Genomic DNA, 20,501 nt, shown 5'->3' on the forward strand with positions numbered 1-20,501 from the left:
GTTGAAAAACAAGCAACAATATAGGGTCCAGCAAAAATTAAACAAATCTGGAGTGAACAGGCAGGAAATGCATATTGTATGTATATGCGCCCCCGTTATAAACATGGAGAAAGAGGCATTTGCAGGCTAGTGGGGCATTACACACTGAAGACAGTGTTTGTGCAGTAAGTTCGGATCTCAACCCTATCAGATAAACTTACCATGAATGGAGTCAGAGCTACAACATACAGCACGTTGGCTACTTAGGCTGCAACAGTTTGTTTTTCAAGTGGAGTATGTGCCATGTGTAGAGAATGCAATGGCAAATTGTTTAGCACAACTTTCTTTGGCTGAAGGTGAGCCTGGAAACATTGAAGATGAATGTGGGAGGAGGAGGAGAGTCCGCTCCTGATGTAGGAGCAGAGGGAAGCCGCGAGGAAGAACCCGGAAGAGCCTGGAGGCCATCAACCTCTCACTACAGCCCGCCACGTTCTCGGAGGAACGTGGCTATCTCCGGTGCGTGCGAGGCTTTCAGGGTGGGCTGGGAGGGGGGGTAGGAGTGAAAGTCAGCGTTAGCGGGCAAACACCACCCATCCCTGTGAAACCGGTTACCCTACCTTCACATGTGCACAAACCCTAGGTGCCGAACATATCACCTGGTGATCCCTCACTGCTTGTCCCTTGGGAAGGGAACCCAGCAGGGCCCCTCCTGATCAGATATTCTGTTCTTTACCGAAGTGAAGAATAGCTCCATGGCCATTGAGAAGACACCGGGAGGAAGACCTTGATTATAAAAGGCGAAAACCGAAGACTGCTGAGAAGCATAAACTGACCGGTCTTCTGTATTTCTGTTTGTATTAGTATAACGAAATAAAACGTCCTGTTTAACCACAAAGATCTGGCTATCTCGCTCCTTTTTAGTCGATCACACATGTATTACTCAAAATAGATTTGGGTAGATGAAACCTGGGTGGATGAAGTTCTGAGTAAGATCAGGCAGCATATCCAAGGAGGGGTGGTCCAGTAAGAGGTAAATACTTCAAGAGGGGAAACAATTCGATTTGGTGAAAGAGGAGCAGTTTGGCATGAAAGAAGCGTATTAGTGGTACGAATGATGTTAAGGGAAATGACTATATAACTGGCCCACAAACAGCAAATTTGAATGAGTGCCATGAAGAGAAGGTAAAGAACAGATTTTTGGTGGCCTATAATGGACCGAGAGGTTGAAGGTATGGTAAGATGCTGTGTTAGTTATGACTGGTGTGACAAGTACCCAAAAACCGTGTCTTATCCAACTCAAAGGACAGAAAGAGCCCTTGGAAGAAGATTGCACTGGATATCATAGGTCCTTCTACTTTAGGTTCAGGGGTTATGGGCTGGTTGTAGTAAATTCATTTTTCAGCTGGCCAGAAGTCAGGTTTGTAAAACATTTTGAAATCAAAAATGTTTTTCATTTTCTTAAATATCTCTTCCTGGGAGCGGGCGTTCCACCAGAAATTGCCTCTGACAATGGTATTTAGTTGATGTCGAGAGAAATTGACATTTTTTGGCCAAACTAAGCATATGTCAGGTTACAGCACCTGTTGATTACCTACAAAGTAATGCAGTTGTAGATGTGCAGCTGTGAGACTGCTAGTATGAGCTTACAGAACAACTCTGAATGTGGTTATTGGAGAGCCAAGAGCACAAAGAGGGTCAGGAGAGTTTAAAGACCCACAATTACTAACTCCTACTTTAAATCACTATGCATAAAGAGTACTCAGTCTATAATCCATAGTGGCAACGTTGTGCCTGGCCGGGTGATAAGCCTATGTTTGTTACTCTAAACGCATATGTCTGTTTAGGACGGAAACCCTCACCCACCCGGAGGTGTCGGTTGAGAGCTTAACCGATAGTAAATCTTAGCAACTGCAGGCTGACTCCAGATGAAGACTCAATTAAGTAAAACTTTGGGTTTTGTCTCTACACTTATTGGACACATTTTCACATTGACATGGAACTGATTACTTTCTTCAGTAATGTTCACTTGAAATGCTTCTACAGACCTAAAGTGCAGGTAACAAATCAAAACATGATTAAAGAAAATAAATATACATTCACGCCAAAAACACACACTACACCTCCAGAAAACCTCAAATTTAGAGAAAGCCATTACGAAACCAGCTGACGAAGGAGGAGTAAGTCTCATTTTAGACACTACCACATACCCAGAAGTGTGCGTTAGACAACCCACCTCAAGACTATAAACAACCATCCAAAATCTTGTGCAAGAAGCCATTGACTCCAAATGATTTTCACTAAGAGAATCAAACATTGTGGAATGCCCAGAACGCAACATTGAAAAGAATATCCTGAAGAGCCTGGGAGTGGAGTCCTTATACAATTGTATACCTAAAGATGAGACTTTAGAAACCATACAAAGTCTCCTAATCAACAGCATGATTGCATTAAAACAATTTCCTTGGTCATGTCATGTGCAAGACTGGCCATGAAAGAAAACTTCTTCCAATCTGAAAATCAATTGTTTTTAGATATGTCTGGGACTTAGATTGTAGTGTAGTTCCTATTATCCCAATAGGCTCTGCGCATTGGAATAATACCTTCAATAGTATAGGCCTAGACCAGACGTTAACTAGGTCTACTACTGTCGATATTAGACTTAAAGTTTTGGGTTTGCCAGCTAGCTCAGAGTTCACTAGAAACTTTCTCGAATAGGCAAGGAGGAGTTGAACCTCCCTGGATAGACAAGAAGGGATTTAGTTTCTGACAACCATAGAACATGACAACTTTGCTCTCCCCTAATCAAGAGTGTATCTCTAGAGTCGTGTGAAAACAAAAGACAACTTATTTTACTCAGTCAGTACGTGCATTCTTAGTCTCACCAGATTGTAGAGAAAAGGAAGAGACGGGCATGTTCAATAAAATATGTTATTTATTGATCAGTCTCTTTTCTCGTACAAGAGAAATGGATCGATATTATTGCAATACTTATGGTTAAGTAAAGTGTATACATTAAAAGCAGAAGTATAAAATAATACTGTAAAAACATTTATATGGTTTCTAAGCCATAAGGTGGTTTAAAATGGATAAAATAGATACATACATATATACATTTGACTAATCGTACTCAACTGGTGTTTCTAACTACGCCTACCCCAGATGTACCTGACCTAGGCCTAATACGTGGGCGGGAATAGAAAGTAGCAGTTTAAGTTAAGTTTGTTTTGCCAAATGACTGACTAAAGAATTCTCTGCAAGGGGTTATTCAGTTCCGTACCTGGAATCTAGGATGAATGAGGGATGGTATCTCTCGTCTCTGGTCTCGATATTCCAGGTTGCCTGCGAGGGCTACCCGGAAGCGCCGGAGCTGGATTTCTCGGTAGGAGAAAGCAGCGTCTCGTTCTCAGCGCGTCAGGAAGGCGGGGCTGCGCCAGCGGGGTCTGCTCTGCTCTGGGCTTCGGCAAGTCTGGCTGCTCCGATCTCGTCACCACCGCGTGTGTATGCATAGGGCAATATCGGTAATATTTATACCTTTAAGGTGCCGAGATTGACGTAAGGATGGACATAGATACGTCAATAAGGAAGTCATACGACTTGGTCGTTAGCACATTCTTTTGCTGAAGTTCTCGGTGAAATCAAAACAATGGCCGCAGGGTTTTTCCCAGGTTGTCATAGGTTTGATTTGTTTTGAGAACTCCGTATGCCTTATCAGGGGCTGGAGGAATATCGCTTGTCTAATTAGATGGCAAGCGTTATGACCTAATCAGATAACACGTTCCTGTGCCGTAGTGTGGCTTAATCAGATAACGGTTCCTGCATCATGGGGGTTTTCTGCCTCATGGGATGGCTGCTAGTTAACTGGTTAACCAGAATAGGGTCAGGAATAGGGGGGATCGATACAGAACCTATAGGAATACATCACACCCACTCCACGCTAACTATGGACATATTTACGAATCTATGCATAGTAAAACATACTGTAGAGTATCATGTATACCTTACCACCCCAAAATACATAAAATGCATTTTGAAATTATCAAATATACGGAAAAAACAGTCGCATGTAATATATGCACTCAAGCTGTAGAATAATGCTAAAGTAATCACGCATATCTATACATTATCACTAATTTGTATATGAGAATTTACACATGAAATGGCTCTTAATACAGAAAAAAGGTTCGAGACCATTCCATCACAGAATAAAATAATTATGAACATACCAGCGGGCAGCTAAGGTCTATAAAGTATCTAAAAATAGAAATTTTCGTTCTCTAAGAATAGTTCTTACTTTAAGCAGAAGATAAGTGTCCCGAAAAATATGTAGAAATATTTTGGGGCTGCTGAAAAAATTGCTGTCCGTGAACTGGAGGGAAAATTGTTCATGGTATTTTGCTATTCTAGTTGAAGGCCAAATTCAGGGAACGCCGTGTGCGAGCTTGCTCAAAAGTCTCTATTTCTGCTCTGGTGAGAACATCATATCATTTAGACTGTCGAAAAAGCTGTCAACAGCTTCCTGGGAGAGTTCCACTAACTCGGAAAAAGGTGTAACCATGCATTCGTGCGCACGATTGTCTCCATTGACGTTTTGATTAGAATTGCTGACAGAAGGTCGTACCTGATCAATGCTGCTTTCATCTTGAACTTCACTACCCCTTAATCGTAGTGGTGAAGCTTCCACGAATGCCGTCATCAGGATTGGTAGCCGTTGAGGGCAGCACAAAGCATAAGCCTTTATTGGACTCAACAATGTTTCTGCATCCATTGGCGCATCCGATTGTAGCGTCAGACAGGTGTCTAACACGCATTCGTCTCCGCATAGCAAGCACCTTAATACAGGTAAAACACATTGTTGCCACATTGGTCGAAATGAAAGAAACCAAGTCATGTTCAGGTCTCTAAGCCGGGATAGTCCCAGGATTTTTGATATCCGTTCCCGGTATCCAATGGCTAGGATTGTTTCTTCCCTTGTCGCAGGTGTTTTGTCTGTGACATGGTTTGCCATAACTAAATATAAGGACTAGGAATAGGATTCCTGCAATTAGTCCCAAAATCAGGGGAAGTCCGCCAAAAATCGAATGGACGAAATCTGGAAAAATACCCAGTATGGCTTTGAATGGTGTTAATGCCATCGAAAATACTGTCTTAAATACTTTTGAGACTCCACTGGTATCAGAAATATTTAAGATTTCATTCAGGATTTCTGCGAAATGTATGGGGGAATTAGTTGATAACAATGAGTGAATCTCTGCAGTCGTCCTTGCGACTAGGAGATCATACGTTTCTTTTGATGACGTGAGCCTGGTCGGCGTCTGAAGAAGCACTGTTTTCATTCTGCTTAAAGTATCTATTCGAATAGAAGTAATTTTCAAGTTGGGCCATGCCCTTGCCTCCCTGTCTGGAAGGGAGCTGGGGAACAATAAGCGTCCACAGCACTTGACCTTCGCAGTCGTAGTTACGAGATAAGGAGTCCCGGGCATAAGACTACAACATCTGCGGTCCACAATTAGAACGTAACTTCCATTATAGAGTCTTTGAAAGAATGGTTCTCTCTGTTGCAGGTGCGCCTAGCTGGTGACATGAAAGGTTATTTGAGTTCCCTTCACAGGCTCCATGCAAACTAATTCCATTACACAGAAGTGTACCGCTCAGTGACCTCGCACAATTATTGCCACTAAGAAACACTTTCTGTCCTTTATTACTGACACATGCATGTGAATAGGGCAAGTTCCATGTTGTTTTAATGTACCCTTTTCCCAATTTTTCGTACATGCCAGCCTGTATATATTTTTGGCAGTATTGAAACCTGAAGGTAGATATTGGAATATTAATTATCCCATGTATTATCCATTCACTGACAGGTCGTTCTGACATTGTCACTGGTAATCTCTCGAGTTTCTCAATGCTCAGGATTGTATAATCAGCACCCTTTTGTGCCATACTGATTTGTTTATCAGTGAGGTTAAAGATATTGAATAGTGACGTTGTGTTGATTAAACGCCAAGGCACATAGCCTGAACGCAGATTTTGTAACGTCCAGCCAAGCTGTACAATAGAACGCAATTGGGACTGACCATGTTGTAACAACAGTAAGTCTTGCGATAATATGTCGATTGCTGAAGACACAATGCTGTCCAGAGAAAAAATTCTGGAGGACAGAGTCATTAACCCATTGTCCACTACAGAAAGTGATTTTTCCAAATTAATACGGTCAATTTCCCGTATACTTTCTGCTGTCTCAATTTGAGTCACCTTCCAGGCCTCGTTGTATGCTGCATATACAGAGGCTGCTATGAAACGTTTCTGACTCTGTTTGCGCGGTCCCATAATGAAATCACGCAAGTCAGCACCATCAGTAAGTAAAGTTAGGTGTTGCTTAATTTCTGCCAGTGTGGAAGTTTGTAGCCACTGAAGGCATAATTTGCCCACACTGTAGGTGGTTATTATCCCTGGGTGTTGTCTTTGGGAATATCTAGGGTCTGGCCTGGTCATTTTGAACCCCTGTGTTTTGTTCAGGAATCTGTCTTGACAGTTATTAGTATCTGTGGGCCAGATCAACCACTTTTTCCAATCAGGATGTGTTCTGTTTTGGTTTAATACATAATTTACGTCTATCTCTTCATCTGTAGAGCTATTGCTGTTCATTGTTGGTTTTGGAATAGACGGTTTATTTAAGTCTTTGATTTTGGCTAGGCCGAGACAGGTAGTTTGTTGACCAGTGTCATTTAAAAATATAATTTGTTCTGGGATCATGCAGGCTCTAAAAAAAGATTCTATACCCTGTACTGGCCATTCTTTTGTACCCCAAACACTCTTTACTTCAACATTTTTGTCCCAATAATCAAAACCAAAAGTATTCATTTGTTCAAAGAATGAGTCTGAATATATCAATTTCGTGTTTGTTATCATGGTCTTTGTCCCTGTCTTATTTGACAATTTGAAATAAAATGTTTCAGCATTACTGGAGTTGAAACCTGAAAAGTATGAATATTTGTCATAAACGGTTCTTGAGCTTCCTTTTGGAGGGGTTGCACAATGTTCCCATTGATTATAATTTAAAACATTTCTAGGTTGTGCAGATCTATGTAGAAAATGGTTACCATAGTGGTTATAACAGTACATACTATCATAATTTGTCGAACCCTGCAAATAATCATGTTTTGTAAATTTAGCAGACATCACTAAGTCAGACATCATATTATTGATACTTTCAAAGTCCCAATCATCAGCAAATGAGCTTGCTTTTACAAAGTCACTCAACGAGATCTTAATTTGGTGTGGATATTTCAGGATTTCAACCGGACCATAAATTTCGTATTCAGTGTTGTCCCATGCTACCCCACCCGGTATAGGATTGGCTGTGAAGTTGACTGAAGAAAGTTCTCTTTTCTCGACGTGTAAAGGTGTGTGTGGTTTGAGGATCAAGTTGATTTTCTGACTTGCTGTGTCCATTTTAGCATATTTTCCCTCAATGAAGCGTCCCAAAGTTAGTACCATGATGAGCCAAAGTATGAGGATAAATGCACCAAAACCCACCCAAAATTCAATCCATGGAGAAATCAGATATGTTTCTTTCAGTTGTTTCAAAAGTACTTTAACTTTATCTTTAAAGGTTTTTGTTGATGGCTGTGTTTTTGATTCAGTGAAGCCTTCAGAGGAATCATCGAAGTTTATGAAGTTGCCGGATGCAGTTCTGTCAATTGTTCCAATTGCTTCAGGATTACTGTTTCTTGCATAGTCGTTTGTTACTTCATTATAGATTGGTGTGTCTCTGCTAAATGTTTTTATTTGGGTTTTCAGAGGTCTAAGTTCTATTGCATTGTTGCATAGTCCTTGTTGTAGTTCTGTAGGCGTTTCGAATGTGATTAGCCTCTTAGATTGAACCTCTGTGTTTGTAGCAAATCTTGGTGTTCTACTACTTATCGGGAGTCCACTTGGCCTACTATTTGTTATCGGCCACACGATTGTGGTTTTACCAGGTCGATGGATACAACTCGGTTCTCCTTTTTACCAGCAAGCGGCGGTAGTACAACTGATCTTGTCCCGTTGATAGACAAGACAGGAACTGCTTTTCTGTAAGAAGGCCCAAATTCCTTCTTTACCGCGATCTTTTCTCTGACTAGATCCCAGACTTTTGGAATCCAGACAGGTCTTGCTGGGACAGGTGGTGGTTCTTCAGTGGTTGTTGGCTGCTGTTTCAACTTTATGTTGCTCAGGTCTTTTCTTGTTTCGTTTAAGTCCTGCAAAATAGCCAAACGATCTTTGATATCAAAGCTTTTTTCCTTCACCACTGAAGTCTGACTGTCGAGGTCTAAGACTAACATCCTAGTTCCAAACAATAATTCGTACGGACTGAATCCCTTCAGAGAATTTCTTGGCAGGTTATTTAGACTACGTTGGACACGTATTAGATGTTTGACCCACCCAGCTCCCGAACCTAATATCCTTTCTGTTATAGATAGCTTTATGCCTTGGTTTTTTCTTTACACCATCCCGTATCCCTCAGGAAGGAAGTGAGAAGAGTCCCGCTGTGCTATGCTCATTTGGCCAGGTTTCCCCTCAGGCTGGAGGGCTAGAGTGAAAACAATGGTCAAACGTAGCATGCTTCTAGCGTATATGCCATTTAGACTCGCAAATCTTTGTATAACAGTCCAGACGTCAGCCGAGTGCTGGTGATCTACATTATAAGTGGAAACTAGTCTGTATATGTTAATCGGACGCTTTGCTTTTTACTGTTGATCTTTTCTGGAGTGAAACGACACGGTATTACACCGTTTCTCTCACCACTGCGATTTCTGTTACAGTTTGGGCAGTTCTTTACAAACATGGTATGATGCAGGCTCATGCCTGGCCACCAGTACCTTGATTGTAATTCTTCCAGAGAATCTTTTAGTTTGAGGTGTCTGAGACCCTCGCCCATATGTGCGTCTGCTATTAACAAGGTTCTCCTGTCCATGTTTGGAATCACTCTATCCCCCACTCCAGGGATTCGAGCAAAAGGGACGGAGTTTGCATCGATTATGTATGTATAATTGAGTGGATAGTTGATCGGTAGCGCTGAGCAGTCGCCTTTTGATGACGTTTTCACCGCCAGCACTGTTTCACCGTCAATATACTTCACTGTACGCTTTTTGAGCTACGGAAGCCGATTTAGTTGCTACCGCTGTGGCTGTCTCAGCCAATGAATTCCCTGCAACGTGAACGCCATCACGCTGATGACTCAGTGTATGTATCACGTGAGTCTTTGGTAGTTCTTTTTGTAACAGAACTATTTGTTCCCAAAGCAGTTTTTGCTTTATTGTTGCACCTGTGTCATCTTTGTAACCGTTTTGAATCCATGTCTGCAAATCGTTGTTATATGATTTGACGCAGTAATATGAATCGGACACTATAAGTGTCGGGAATTCGCGATCCGCATTATCTAGCGCCATTTTCAATGCTATTATTTCAGTATGTTCTGAATTAGTTTCTACTGAGTGTGTTTTTGTTAATAGAGGTCTTAGATTACCTCCGCGCCACACTTCTTTTGTAATCTCACATGTGGGGTTGTATGCTTGATCTTTTTCTCTAGCTATTGCGGTTTGAACTGCATGAACAATGTTTTCTTTAATGCTGAATTTCTTTTCAGCTTCTGTGTACAAGTGTGATTTGAATGCAATTGGTACCTTTTCTCCCTCATTAGAGGTCAGGTATGTGAATCCGCATCTTCCTGGGATGACTCGAATCACAAGATAGCGTGTGTTATCACGTGTTTCTAATTTTGTTTTAATTAACATGTCTGTTTGTAAGGATCTCAGAATTTCTGTGTGTATTTGAGTCCAATTGGTTCTTTTAAAATCTGGTTTTATTAGATCATAAAGGGGTTTGACCCTTTCTGCGTAATTTGCAATATATGTTCTTCCGAAATTTAGGAAGCCTAGAATGGACTGTAGGTTTTTTAGTGTTCTAGGTGCTTGGAGTACGGCACATTTCTCTAGGAAATTGTCAGCCAGGCTTTTGCCTTCACTTGATAATTCATATCCTAAGAACAGGACTGTTAGATGGGCAATTCTCGATTTTTTAAAGTTGAATTTGTAACCCTCTGCTGCGAACCCAAGTATTATGGTGTTCACTCTCTTCAAGTGAGTATCCAAGTCATCATCTGTTAGGTATATGTCATCGACATAAGATAATGCTTCGTCATCATATGTTTGTAGTAACTCTGTTACTCTCGCTGAGAATACCCCTGGGCTATTCTTGTACCCCTGGGCTAACCGACAGAATTGTTTTGAGTGCCATTTATTGAGAACGCAGACAAATATCTGCTCTCTGGTGCTATATTTTGACAAAAGAATCCATTAGAGATGTCTAATGTTGTTTTGTATTTTTTGCGCACTATGTTATTCATTAGTGCAGCACTATGCGAATTTTGCACTGCAAAAGTTTTGCAACATGAGTTAAGGTGTCTGTAATCCAAAACTAGACGATATGAATTGTCTGGTTTGGAGACAGGAAACAAAGGGTTGTTCATTTGTGAGGTGCAAGTTTCAATCACCCCCTGGTATTCTAATTGATCTAGAATTTCTTTTACCTGTTTTTTAGCTTCTTGCTTGATTGGATACTGCCTTTGTGCAGTAGGTTGTGATTTTAACTGGATTTTGTGAGGAGGAGAGTCCTCATCCCATCCTACATGATTTTTATATAAAGCAGGAGCTTGAGCTACTGCCCACTTTCTGGCAAGTGTGTATTTTTTATGAATTGGGATATGATTTGAGAAGGCAGGCATAATTATTTCTTCTACTCGAGCTCGGCGGTAAGGGGTAGGTCACCGCACACGGACTCGGAGCACTGAAGCCACATCATATGGGCTCAACTCTGAAGTACCACACCGCCGATCCCTCATGTGGCCTCTCACATATGACCATTAGGCATAGGAGGATCCACTAAGGTAACAAATACAACATATATGACATTAGCATGTTGTTGCTTTCACTTTGGTCCTGAAGAATCGCGGTTACTATAGCCCTAGCGAGAAACATGTTGACCACATGCACCCCTAGCCTCTTCTAGAGTCACACAACCCTAACTAGTTGACACCTAGGAAGCTAGCCCCACCTTTTAACTGTAGCCAGAGGACCACTAGAATAAAGGTAATTCCGGTACCCCTTGCTACATTTTTAATCAGTTCAATAGGAATACACCATCCTGCCCACAGACCCCCACTTCACCAAAAGGCAGTTGGAAAAAGATCTCCGCCAAAGAGCCCCTCTTTGAGGTGAGCCCGTCGGGGGTTGCACCGCCTCCCCGACGAGGAGCAACCGCCGATGATGAAGCATGACACTCTTCGGGGTGTGTGAGGCAATCACATCCAACACAATGGATGCCCCAGGGTACCATAACAACACCCTTGGTCACGCCAGGCAATTCTTCTCCCACAACCTTCCTTAAATCCTCACCTCTTTTCAGGAACAGTGCAGCACCCTCTCCCTTTGTTGGTATCTCTAGTACTTAGTACGGACACTAAGCTGCTACTGGACCTTCCACCATCTTGAGTGGTAAATAGTGTCCTTTCGCCTCCCTCCCTTTGGAAACAATTATTTCTTCGCCATGTGGGCACTCCCTGACAAACTCTGGTGGCCAGTCTTTTTCAGCTAGAAGGATGTCATAGCCCTTGGAGAGATTATCCCAAAATAGTCCCCTTATTTTTCTAGTCTTATCCCCTTCTATACGTAAAGTTATTTCATATATTTTGTGAGGTTTGCTAACTCTGGTGTCTGCAGTTTCCACTTGAAGATATTCATTCGTGTCCACTGTCTCCAGATGATTCATAAGGACTTTGCGAGCTATGCTCACTTCTGCTGCGCTGTCTAGCATTGTCTGAGCCCATTCTCCGTTTTTCAGTTGTGTCCTCAGTATTCTCGGCATTGTTTACTACCTTGATACTGGCTACCTTCTTTTTTGGAAATTGTAGTTTCTTTTTTAGATGAGCAGATTCCTTGTCTTTGGACTTGGCGTGCTCTTCTCTTTGTTCTGATCGTCCTCTTCTTTCCGATTTCTGCGAGGAAGTCTGAAAAGATTGAGAGGGACGTGTATCAATGTCTTGATATCTATCAGGCTTCTTTATATTATCCCTATTTCTAAGGTTATATCTTTTCCCAGAGGGGTCACTTTGGGGTGACCTGTGTCTTTGGTTCGGAGATTTTTCTCTCCGCCGAGGAGACCTTCCTCTGGACTGGAATTTCTTTTCTTTAGGATTGGATTGTTTGTTTCCATCCCAGCTCTTTTTTTGTGATGTTGAATTATTATTAAAAAATATTTTTCCAGGACTTTCAATCAGTTGTGGTTTTACTGGTATTCCACCTAAACTATCTCTACCTAGTTCCTCATAGGATTTTACTATAATTCTGGCAATTTCAGCTGGTTGGTCTGCTATATCTGTCTCCTTTAACCTCTGGCGGATCGCCACGTTTGCTGCTTCTCCCTTTATGTTGGCTAATAATATAGCCGAGACCTGCTTGAAGTCTTTTAGTAATTTCATACCAAGAGTTAAAGCGGGTTCTGGACCGTATTCGTCTTGAATTTGTTTTAGCACATCTGGTATTACCGAAATGGATGGAACACCGTGCGTTTTTGTGTAGATGGAAGCAAAGACTGTACCCCAAGTGTCACAGTCCTCCACGTGTGGTGCGATTCCCATTGGAAGACAGATAGTCAGAATCCTGTGTTTTTCTAACGGGGTGGTGTCTGGAAACACCGCCTCTATTTGGGTGATTTTTTGTGCTAACCAGAATGGTATTTGTTCCCGTTTAGCTGGTACCTTACCTAGGCAGGATTGTATGTTCTGTGGTGTAATTTTATTTGTGTTCCCCTGATGAGGGGTCAGCTGTGGAATTTTAATTGCTGGTTGAATTGTTGAAGTCCGCATCACATATTGGACTAATGGTCTATGTAATTTTATTAATTGTTTTAGCTGTGTTAAAAGCTCTGCTGCAGACATCCCATCGATGTCTGGATGTGGTGTGTATCCGGCTAGAACCGGCCACGTTGCTCCTGGTCTACCTAATGGACCGAGCCTGGTGATGTGATTATTATGTTTTAGGGCGCCATTAAATAAGAGCAGATGCTCTTGAAATTTAAGTGGTACTTCCACCTCCTCGAAAGGAGTGTACTCATTAGGAGGTTCCTCTGTTTTGTAATAGTGGAAGACCTTTGTTACAGCATTAGCTGCTGGAAAGTTTATCCATGTGTAGAATACCTCTGTCTGCCGATATTCGTGTGCCTCAATTACGAATATGACTGTGCCACCTCTAGGTGTCAGTCCATTTTCTATAAGTTTTAAAGTTATAGATTTTCTTGTGTTGACCGGGATGATTATTATACCCGGGTCTGCTTCTTGCATAGCAGTATCAGCTGCTGCGAGTTCAGTTGCTATTCTAACTGCCTCTCTTTCTCCTTCACTGTCTGACATTGTACTGTCCAGAAGGTTATTTTGTTTGTTTGCAGATCAGGTTCTTATGGAAACAAAGATTAGATGCACAATATTTTGGAACAGTGTATCCTTCAACGTTGACTAAACCAAGGACCATACATAGGAGTTTCCTCCTGCGAGGTCTGGCGGATATTACCTTTCACCCACTCCAGACGTCTTTGGAGTATTATGGGAAAAAAGGGGTCTGAGTGAAAAAGCACGACTGAGTTACTCTAAATGTCTTACGTTAGTTTTATCGCCTATCCAAACGCGTTGGGCGCCATGTAGTGTAGTTCCTATTATCCCAATAGGCTCTGCACATTGGAATAATACCTTCAATAGTCTAGGCCTAGACCAGACGTTAACTAGGTCTTCTACTGTCGATATTAGACTTAAAGTTTTGGGTTTGCCAGCTAGCTCAGAGTTCACTAGAAACTTTCTCGAATAGGCAAGGAGGAGTTGAACCTCCCTGGATAGACAAGAAGGGATTTAGTAACCATAGAACATGACAACTTTGCTCTCCCCTAATCAAGAGTGTATCTCTAGAGTCGTGTGAAAACAAAAGACGACTTATTTTACTCAGTCAGTACGTGCATTCTTAGTCTCACCAGATTGTAGAGAAAAGGAAGAGACGGGCGTGTTCAATAAAAGATGTTATTTATTGATCAGTCTCTTTTCTCGTACAAGAGAAATGGATCGATATTATTGCAATACTTATGGTTAAGTAAAGTGCATACATTAAAAGCAGAAGTATAAAATACTGTAAAAACATTTATATGGTTTCTAAGCCATAAGGTGGTTTAAAATGGATAAAATAGATACATACATATATACATTTGACTAATCGTACTCAACTGGTGTTTCTAACTACGCCTACCCCAGATGTACCTGACCTAAGCCTAATACGTGGGCGGGAATAGAAAGTAGCAGTTTAAGTTAAGTTTGTTTTGCCAAGTGACTGACTAAAGAATTTCTCTGCAAGGGGTTATTCAGTTCCGTACCTGGAATCTAGGATGAATGAGGGATGGTATCTCTCGTCTCTGGTCTCGATATTCCAGGCTGCCTGCGAGGGCTACCCGGAAGCACCGGAGCTGGATTTCTCGGTAGGAGAAAGCAGCGTCTCGTTCTCAGCGCGTCAGGAAGGCGGGGCTGCGCCAGCAGGGTCTGCTCTGCTCTGGGCTTCGGCAAGTCTGGCTGCTCCGATCTCGTCACCACCGCGCGTGTTTGCATAGGGCAATATCGGTAATATTTATACCTTTAAGGTGCCGAGATTGACGTAAGGATGGACATAGATACGTCAATAAGGATGTCATACGACTTGGTCGTTAGCACATTCTTTTGCTGAAGTTCTCGGTGAAATCAAAACAATGGCCGCAGGGTTTTTCCCAGGTTGTCATAGGTTTGATTTGTTTTGAGAACTCCGTATGCCTTATCAGGGGCTGGAGGAATATCGCTTGTCTAATTAGATGGCAAGCGTTATGACCTAATCAGATAACACGTTCCTGTGCCGTAGTGTGGCTTAATCAGATAACGGTTCCTGCCTCATGGGGGTTTTCTGCCTCATGGGATGGCTGCTAGTTAACTTGTTAACCAGAATAGGGTCAGGAATAGGGGGATCGATACAGAACCTATAGGAATACATCACAAGATGGGCAGTATCTCGCCCCCAGCATGGGCAATTTATATATGCATCATTTCAACAGAGCCCATATCTAGCGTGACTCCAATCCATTACTCCCAAATTTGAAACAATGCAAATGGTAAGATTTACAATGTGCTGGTTATATATCAATTAGTTTGTTGTATGGATGCACTCCAGGAATCCCATCTAAAATTCACCTTTTTTGGACCAACTTCTGTTTCCCTTGGAGGGACTTATGGCAACAGAACTCTACAGGAAATCCATGGACCGTAACTCCCTACTGCCATATTATAGTTTACATTCAAAAGCCTTGAGGATAATCGCTCAGTAGGCCACTTTCTTCGCATAATGCAACTGCCCTGAAATTTCGAACTATAGCGAACATGCTGGCAAGTTGTGAACACAGACATTACTCCACCAGTCTTGTACAGAAAAAATACAAGTGATCAAGGAACAATAGCTGTCCAGCATTGTTGTAACCATATTGGTTTACAATTTCTGAAAGACTAGTATGTGTCAGCACATTTTGTGGCCCAACATGAAATATTCAGAAAATGATAAATAACAAATTGCATATTTGAAATACAGGCAACATGGCTCTTGAGAAACAAGCATTTACTTTCAAACGTAGCAACAACTTGAAAGATATCCTAGTCCATACCAGACCCCTTCTCACATCATCTACTCAAAACACATTCTGGTTCGGGGTTAAAGGACATTTTCCAGGTGTGTACTTTACTGACCGGGACATCCAGATTGACCTAGGCTTGATGATAATATAGCAACTGTAACAGCGTAGGGGGGGTCATATGCCTAATCACCCGAATGTGTGGCCTGCGCTGCATAGGCATGGCCACTTGCAATGTAAAAACAAGAATTACCGAACATCGAAGCACCATATGCTGTCGCCATATCACTACAAAACTGACCTCACACTTCTTTGAAAAAGACCACAATGAAGACACCTTGCGATGGGCCACCATCATCCACACAAAATCCGACAAACTTCCTCTTCTTAAAGGAACAGCTGTGTATTTTTAGACAGGGATTCCGAATGACGACATTCCGTGGGCCTGTCAATCACAATGACAACAGCATGATATATACCATGTCTGTCTTGAAATACAATTATAGCACAAATTAATAAATGCATTGGGATAACATTCACGGGCAATAACCTGACCAGGACTTTACTATGTCCATCTCGTCTATGACATATAGGATACAGAAATGAGGCGCCTTGTCATCCCTGTATACACTCATTGTCAACATACATGGTTCTCTCCGAAGACATGCCCTTAACCACCACCCACCTCTGGATGGGGGTTAATATCTATTGTAAAGACCCTACGGGGCGTAAAATATTTTTTCAATAGACCACACAGGATGTTTGCACTAAGTTTTACATAGCGCTTTAGGGTGCCCCATGATAACATCACACAGAGTCGATGTCTATAAACTGTTGTAAGCAAGGTAGAGACATGCTCAACCTCTTCAACCTGGCAGGACCAGCTTCACAAGACAGTAGCCCTCACAGGTAAGGAGCTTTACCCTACCAATCGATGCCTCACAGAATTTGGACCAATCTCATGCCAGGATGAAAATTTGCTAAATGCAATCTCTCGGCCCATAACTCTATCCCTTGAAAAAGTAACAAGCGCTGAGTAGTCTATAAAGCATATCACATGATCCTTATGGACAGTTATGTTGAGAAACACGACTGCCTCCATCAGGCATTTGGAGTTTCATAGAACCACTGTAATAAATATCACAAGAGGTCCAGGTTCGATTAGAGCCATACTAGGATAATTCCATGCTTGATCTGCCATACCTTAAACAACCATGCACATTAGACTTTAGGAAGTGACTTTTTTTCATTTACCCAGTTTTAATTGAAAAGAAAGTTTGGAATCTGCTTGCCTCATAGATCATGAAAACACCTTAAAACACGACCCCAGGAGTCATATGTATGTTACAGGGTTTAAGTTTAAATATAATCCAACACCGAGATAAGAAACCGGCTAAGAATGGCTAACGAAGGTTAATTGGTTCAAAAGTTGGAATTCTCGAAATTCCACAATGGCCTCCGGAATTTCACTCTCAAGTCAACGCTCTAGTCAACGCTCTAGTCAAGCGCTGCGAGGCCTCCGGGTAGTTACACGCTATACAAGTGCAATTTTTCATTTCATTTCTAGTTCTTTAGAAGACAAGACTAAGAGAGTATGATCTGCACGCTAAGCCTAGTCTCCTCACACTTCACCTGAGGTTATTCACCAATACGAAAAGTTTTCCCTAGTAGCGTAGAGGAAGCTAGTCGGTAGTGGCGGCATTTGTATATTCGGCGTTTGTTTTTCATTGCATAGCTTTTCCTGTAATACTACTGGGTAAAGGCAAGTTCTGTCAGGCAATCCTTACTTGTAGAAAATACTGGGCGGAGTTATTCACGTGACTAAAAGTAGAATAGGGTCCCAAGAATAAGTTATTTGGCAGAGTCAGCACAAGTTACCCCCCACTTTTCGCTGATGTTTCACTGCTTTCGACTTAGTCTGGCAGGGAGCCTGCTATTCAGGACTCCAGCCTAGCTGTTTTCTCTTACAAACTGATTGCACGTACTTTAGGTACACTCCAGACTGGATTCTGTGGTACCCTTATAAGTCCCTAGTATATGGTACACTATGTACCTAGGGCATAGGTGCCCCAGAGGCCTCCCAGGGGTTGCAGCATGTATTATGCCACCCCTGAGAGGCCACTCAAATTGACACGTCTGCTACCTCAGCCTGTGTAAGGTGGTGCCCTTTTTCTCATTTAGCAATACCCAGCCCACACCATCCACAAACAGAGCAACACACTCACACCAAATGTACACCACGCACAACACTATGCACAGATTAATATACCAGCCTGCATTACAAACCCAACCAAACCACATCCACACACCCTACTATCCCAACTACCACACATATCCACCATCACCTACAAACAGTACACAAATCTATCCTATACCACTAACCAATACTCATCAGTAACACGACACCAATCAACACCATACATAACTACATTCCATTCAGACACACTCTCCCTGCTGTAATTACACCTATCAGTTGTCCAACAAACACCCTCCTCTCCCTTCTACCATAATACCACGAACGCACAACACACACACACTGTACACCACCACACTTTGTAACTCTTGCAACACATATACTTTCAATGTAATTATAGATCTACATATTAATCACTTTCTTCTAATTTAGCATTTCCAATGAACTACCCTATTTCTCAGCCTATACTTCGCTCAATATATCTTTTAGCCCAACCTTCTGACATCTCAAACTTCTTCTACTACTCCTTCCAATGCACTACCCGATCTCTCATCCTATACATCTATCAATATATCCTCTACATCCACTCTTTTATCCCATACCCCATACCACTACTATGATTGCCAAAATAACCCTTTCTAGACTCTCCTACTCTACCCCTCCTTGTATCATCTGACACCTCTTTTACTAAACAGATACCCTAAAACAAACCTTTCTAAACTCTTTCCTCGGAGTCCCCCCCCTCCAAAAATCCCTTTTACTCATCAAAAAGCCTCCTCCTATTGCTAAGACCTAAAAAATATACAAAAAATAAAAATATTTCGCTCTTTGATCCCTCCACTATCTTTTTCAATCGAAATTAACAGACTAACATGTTCACTTCTCAAATTCCGTATTAAACTATACTGATATACTACCCAAATAACTGAATAAGATATCCACTACTCAAATTACTTCATATCTTTTTACTATACTATTTTTCAACAGTAATCCTTTATGCCTTCCGGAGTGGCGTGCTACTCACCAGAAAAGCGATTCAACACCCATCAGGGGTAACAAATGCTATATGAATGCAAATCTTTCTTCCCCTTTTATCCCTCCACTATCCTTCTCACTCCAAGTAACTGACTAATATCCACCACTGAAATTACTTCATATTTCACCATATTAATTCACCACTAATCCTTTGTAGGCTTCCTGAATAGCGTGCGTCAACAAGCGCTATAGAAATACAAACCTTTGTCCTCCTCTATCCTTCTGCTATCATTCCACATCCAAATAACTAACCTATCCACCACTTAAAATGTACTTGCATGTTTCACTATACTAATTTAACACTAATCCTATATGGGTCCCGGAGTAGCGGGCTACTCGCAGAAAAAGCGCTTCAACGCCTCGTCAGGGGTAGTAAGCGCTATATAAATGCAATATATACCCATCAGTCGCCCCTATAGCAGGCCTTATCAATCCTGAATGCAGGGTGCTGGGTTTTATGTGAAAGGGTGCCCATGCATGAGCAGGGCCCCTCTGCAGCTTTCAGAATCTATTCTTCAGGGTTGTTCTGTGAAGCAGCCATACCATATACTCTTAAGTGCATTATAACCTTGCGGTAAATGCTAACTTTAAAACGGTTGCACAGAAAACTGTCGTGTTTGGTGTCAAACACCTTGTAATCATACCTCCACACCAGTAACTGGTGTGGGAGGTATGATTCCACACTCCTAGAGGGAAAAATAGGACAGCACCAGTACCAGCTTTCTCGCCCCTGGCATCACAAGATAGATGCTGCCAGCTACAGACACGAGTCTGCCCTCCTGCTGCTGCTGGACAAAACCCTGGCAAGGGAAGGCTGGACAATAGGTTTCCTGTCACAGGGAGGTGTAACCACCTCCCAGACAGGCTTTAGTGTATTGGGGCTGAGTGGGTGCACTCCAAGAGTGCTATGATGTCTGCACTGGGGGCACATTTGATGTCCCTGTGCATAGTTCAGCTGAAACCGGTTGTAGGGGCTATCAGCTCCTACTCTGGCGCGAAATTGGACAAAAGATATGGGTGTAGCCACACCTTTGTCCTGACCCTCCCATAGGTGGGTCCCCAGAGTGTGTCTCACCCCTTCCTTGGGTATAAAGTAGGAACCCCTGGCTACAGGACTTACCTGGACGAAACTCTGCTACAGAAACCAAGTACTTAGACGTTCTACACTGCGCTAGATGACTGAAGAATCTCCATTGGAGTAAAGGAGTTACTCCCCTGCTAAGCAGGCACCACAGACATCTGACCGGTTTGCAATTCCGAAGCTCCTGAGGACTCCGAAGACTTTGGCAACACAGGAGGTGGGTTTCCAAGCGTCCCCGAGTGTGCTCAGCAAACCCGTATCCCTCGTGGGGACCATGCAACCCGAACCACTTGGAACCGTGTCCATTTGCAGAAGCATCTGCTTTCCAGCGACCCCTGAAGTGGTGCTTTGGGCTACTTGTAGTCCAGAACCCGAGCAGTGTTTCCACAGAAGATTACCGGCCTACTCAACGAGTGTTCCATGGGCTGGTATTTTGGGATTCCTTTAGAAGTCCCTTCGCGATCCCTGGTCCATTGGGCTGTGGGTGCCTGTGTA

At 42.3% G+C, this 20,501-nt stretch overlaps 2 protein-coding genes across 6 annotated transcripts in view; one reads left to right on the top strand and one right to left on the bottom strand.

Annotated features, from left to right (window-relative positions):
• The window catches only part of TFPT (TCF3 fusion partner), a 536,610-nt gene that overhangs the window by 309,847 nt on the left and 206,262 nt on the right, over nt 1-20,501 (top strand). The window lies entirely within an intron of this gene.
• Nucleotides 1-20,501, bottom strand: part of PRPF31 (pre-mRNA processing factor 31) — a 205,509-nt gene that overhangs the window by 176,451 nt on the left and 8,557 nt on the right. For 2 of the 5 annotated variants that reach the window (XM_078655009.1, XM_078655008.1), the window contains one exon: nt 15,998-16,141. The exons of the other annotated variants lie outside the window; for them this stretch is intronic. The gene's annotated coding sequence lies outside the window, so the exon portion shown is untranslated. The remainder of the gene's footprint in view (nt 1-15,997; nt 16,142-20,501) is intronic. 5 annotated transcript variants of the gene reach the window in all.

Source organism: Lissotriton helveticus, chromosome 7 (assembly GCF_964261635.1).
Source record: "Lissotriton helveticus chromosome 7, aLisHel1.1, whole genome shotgun sequence".
NCBI classification, from domain to species: Eukaryota; Metazoa; Chordata; class Amphibia; order Caudata; family Salamandridae; genus Lissotriton; species Lissotriton helveticus.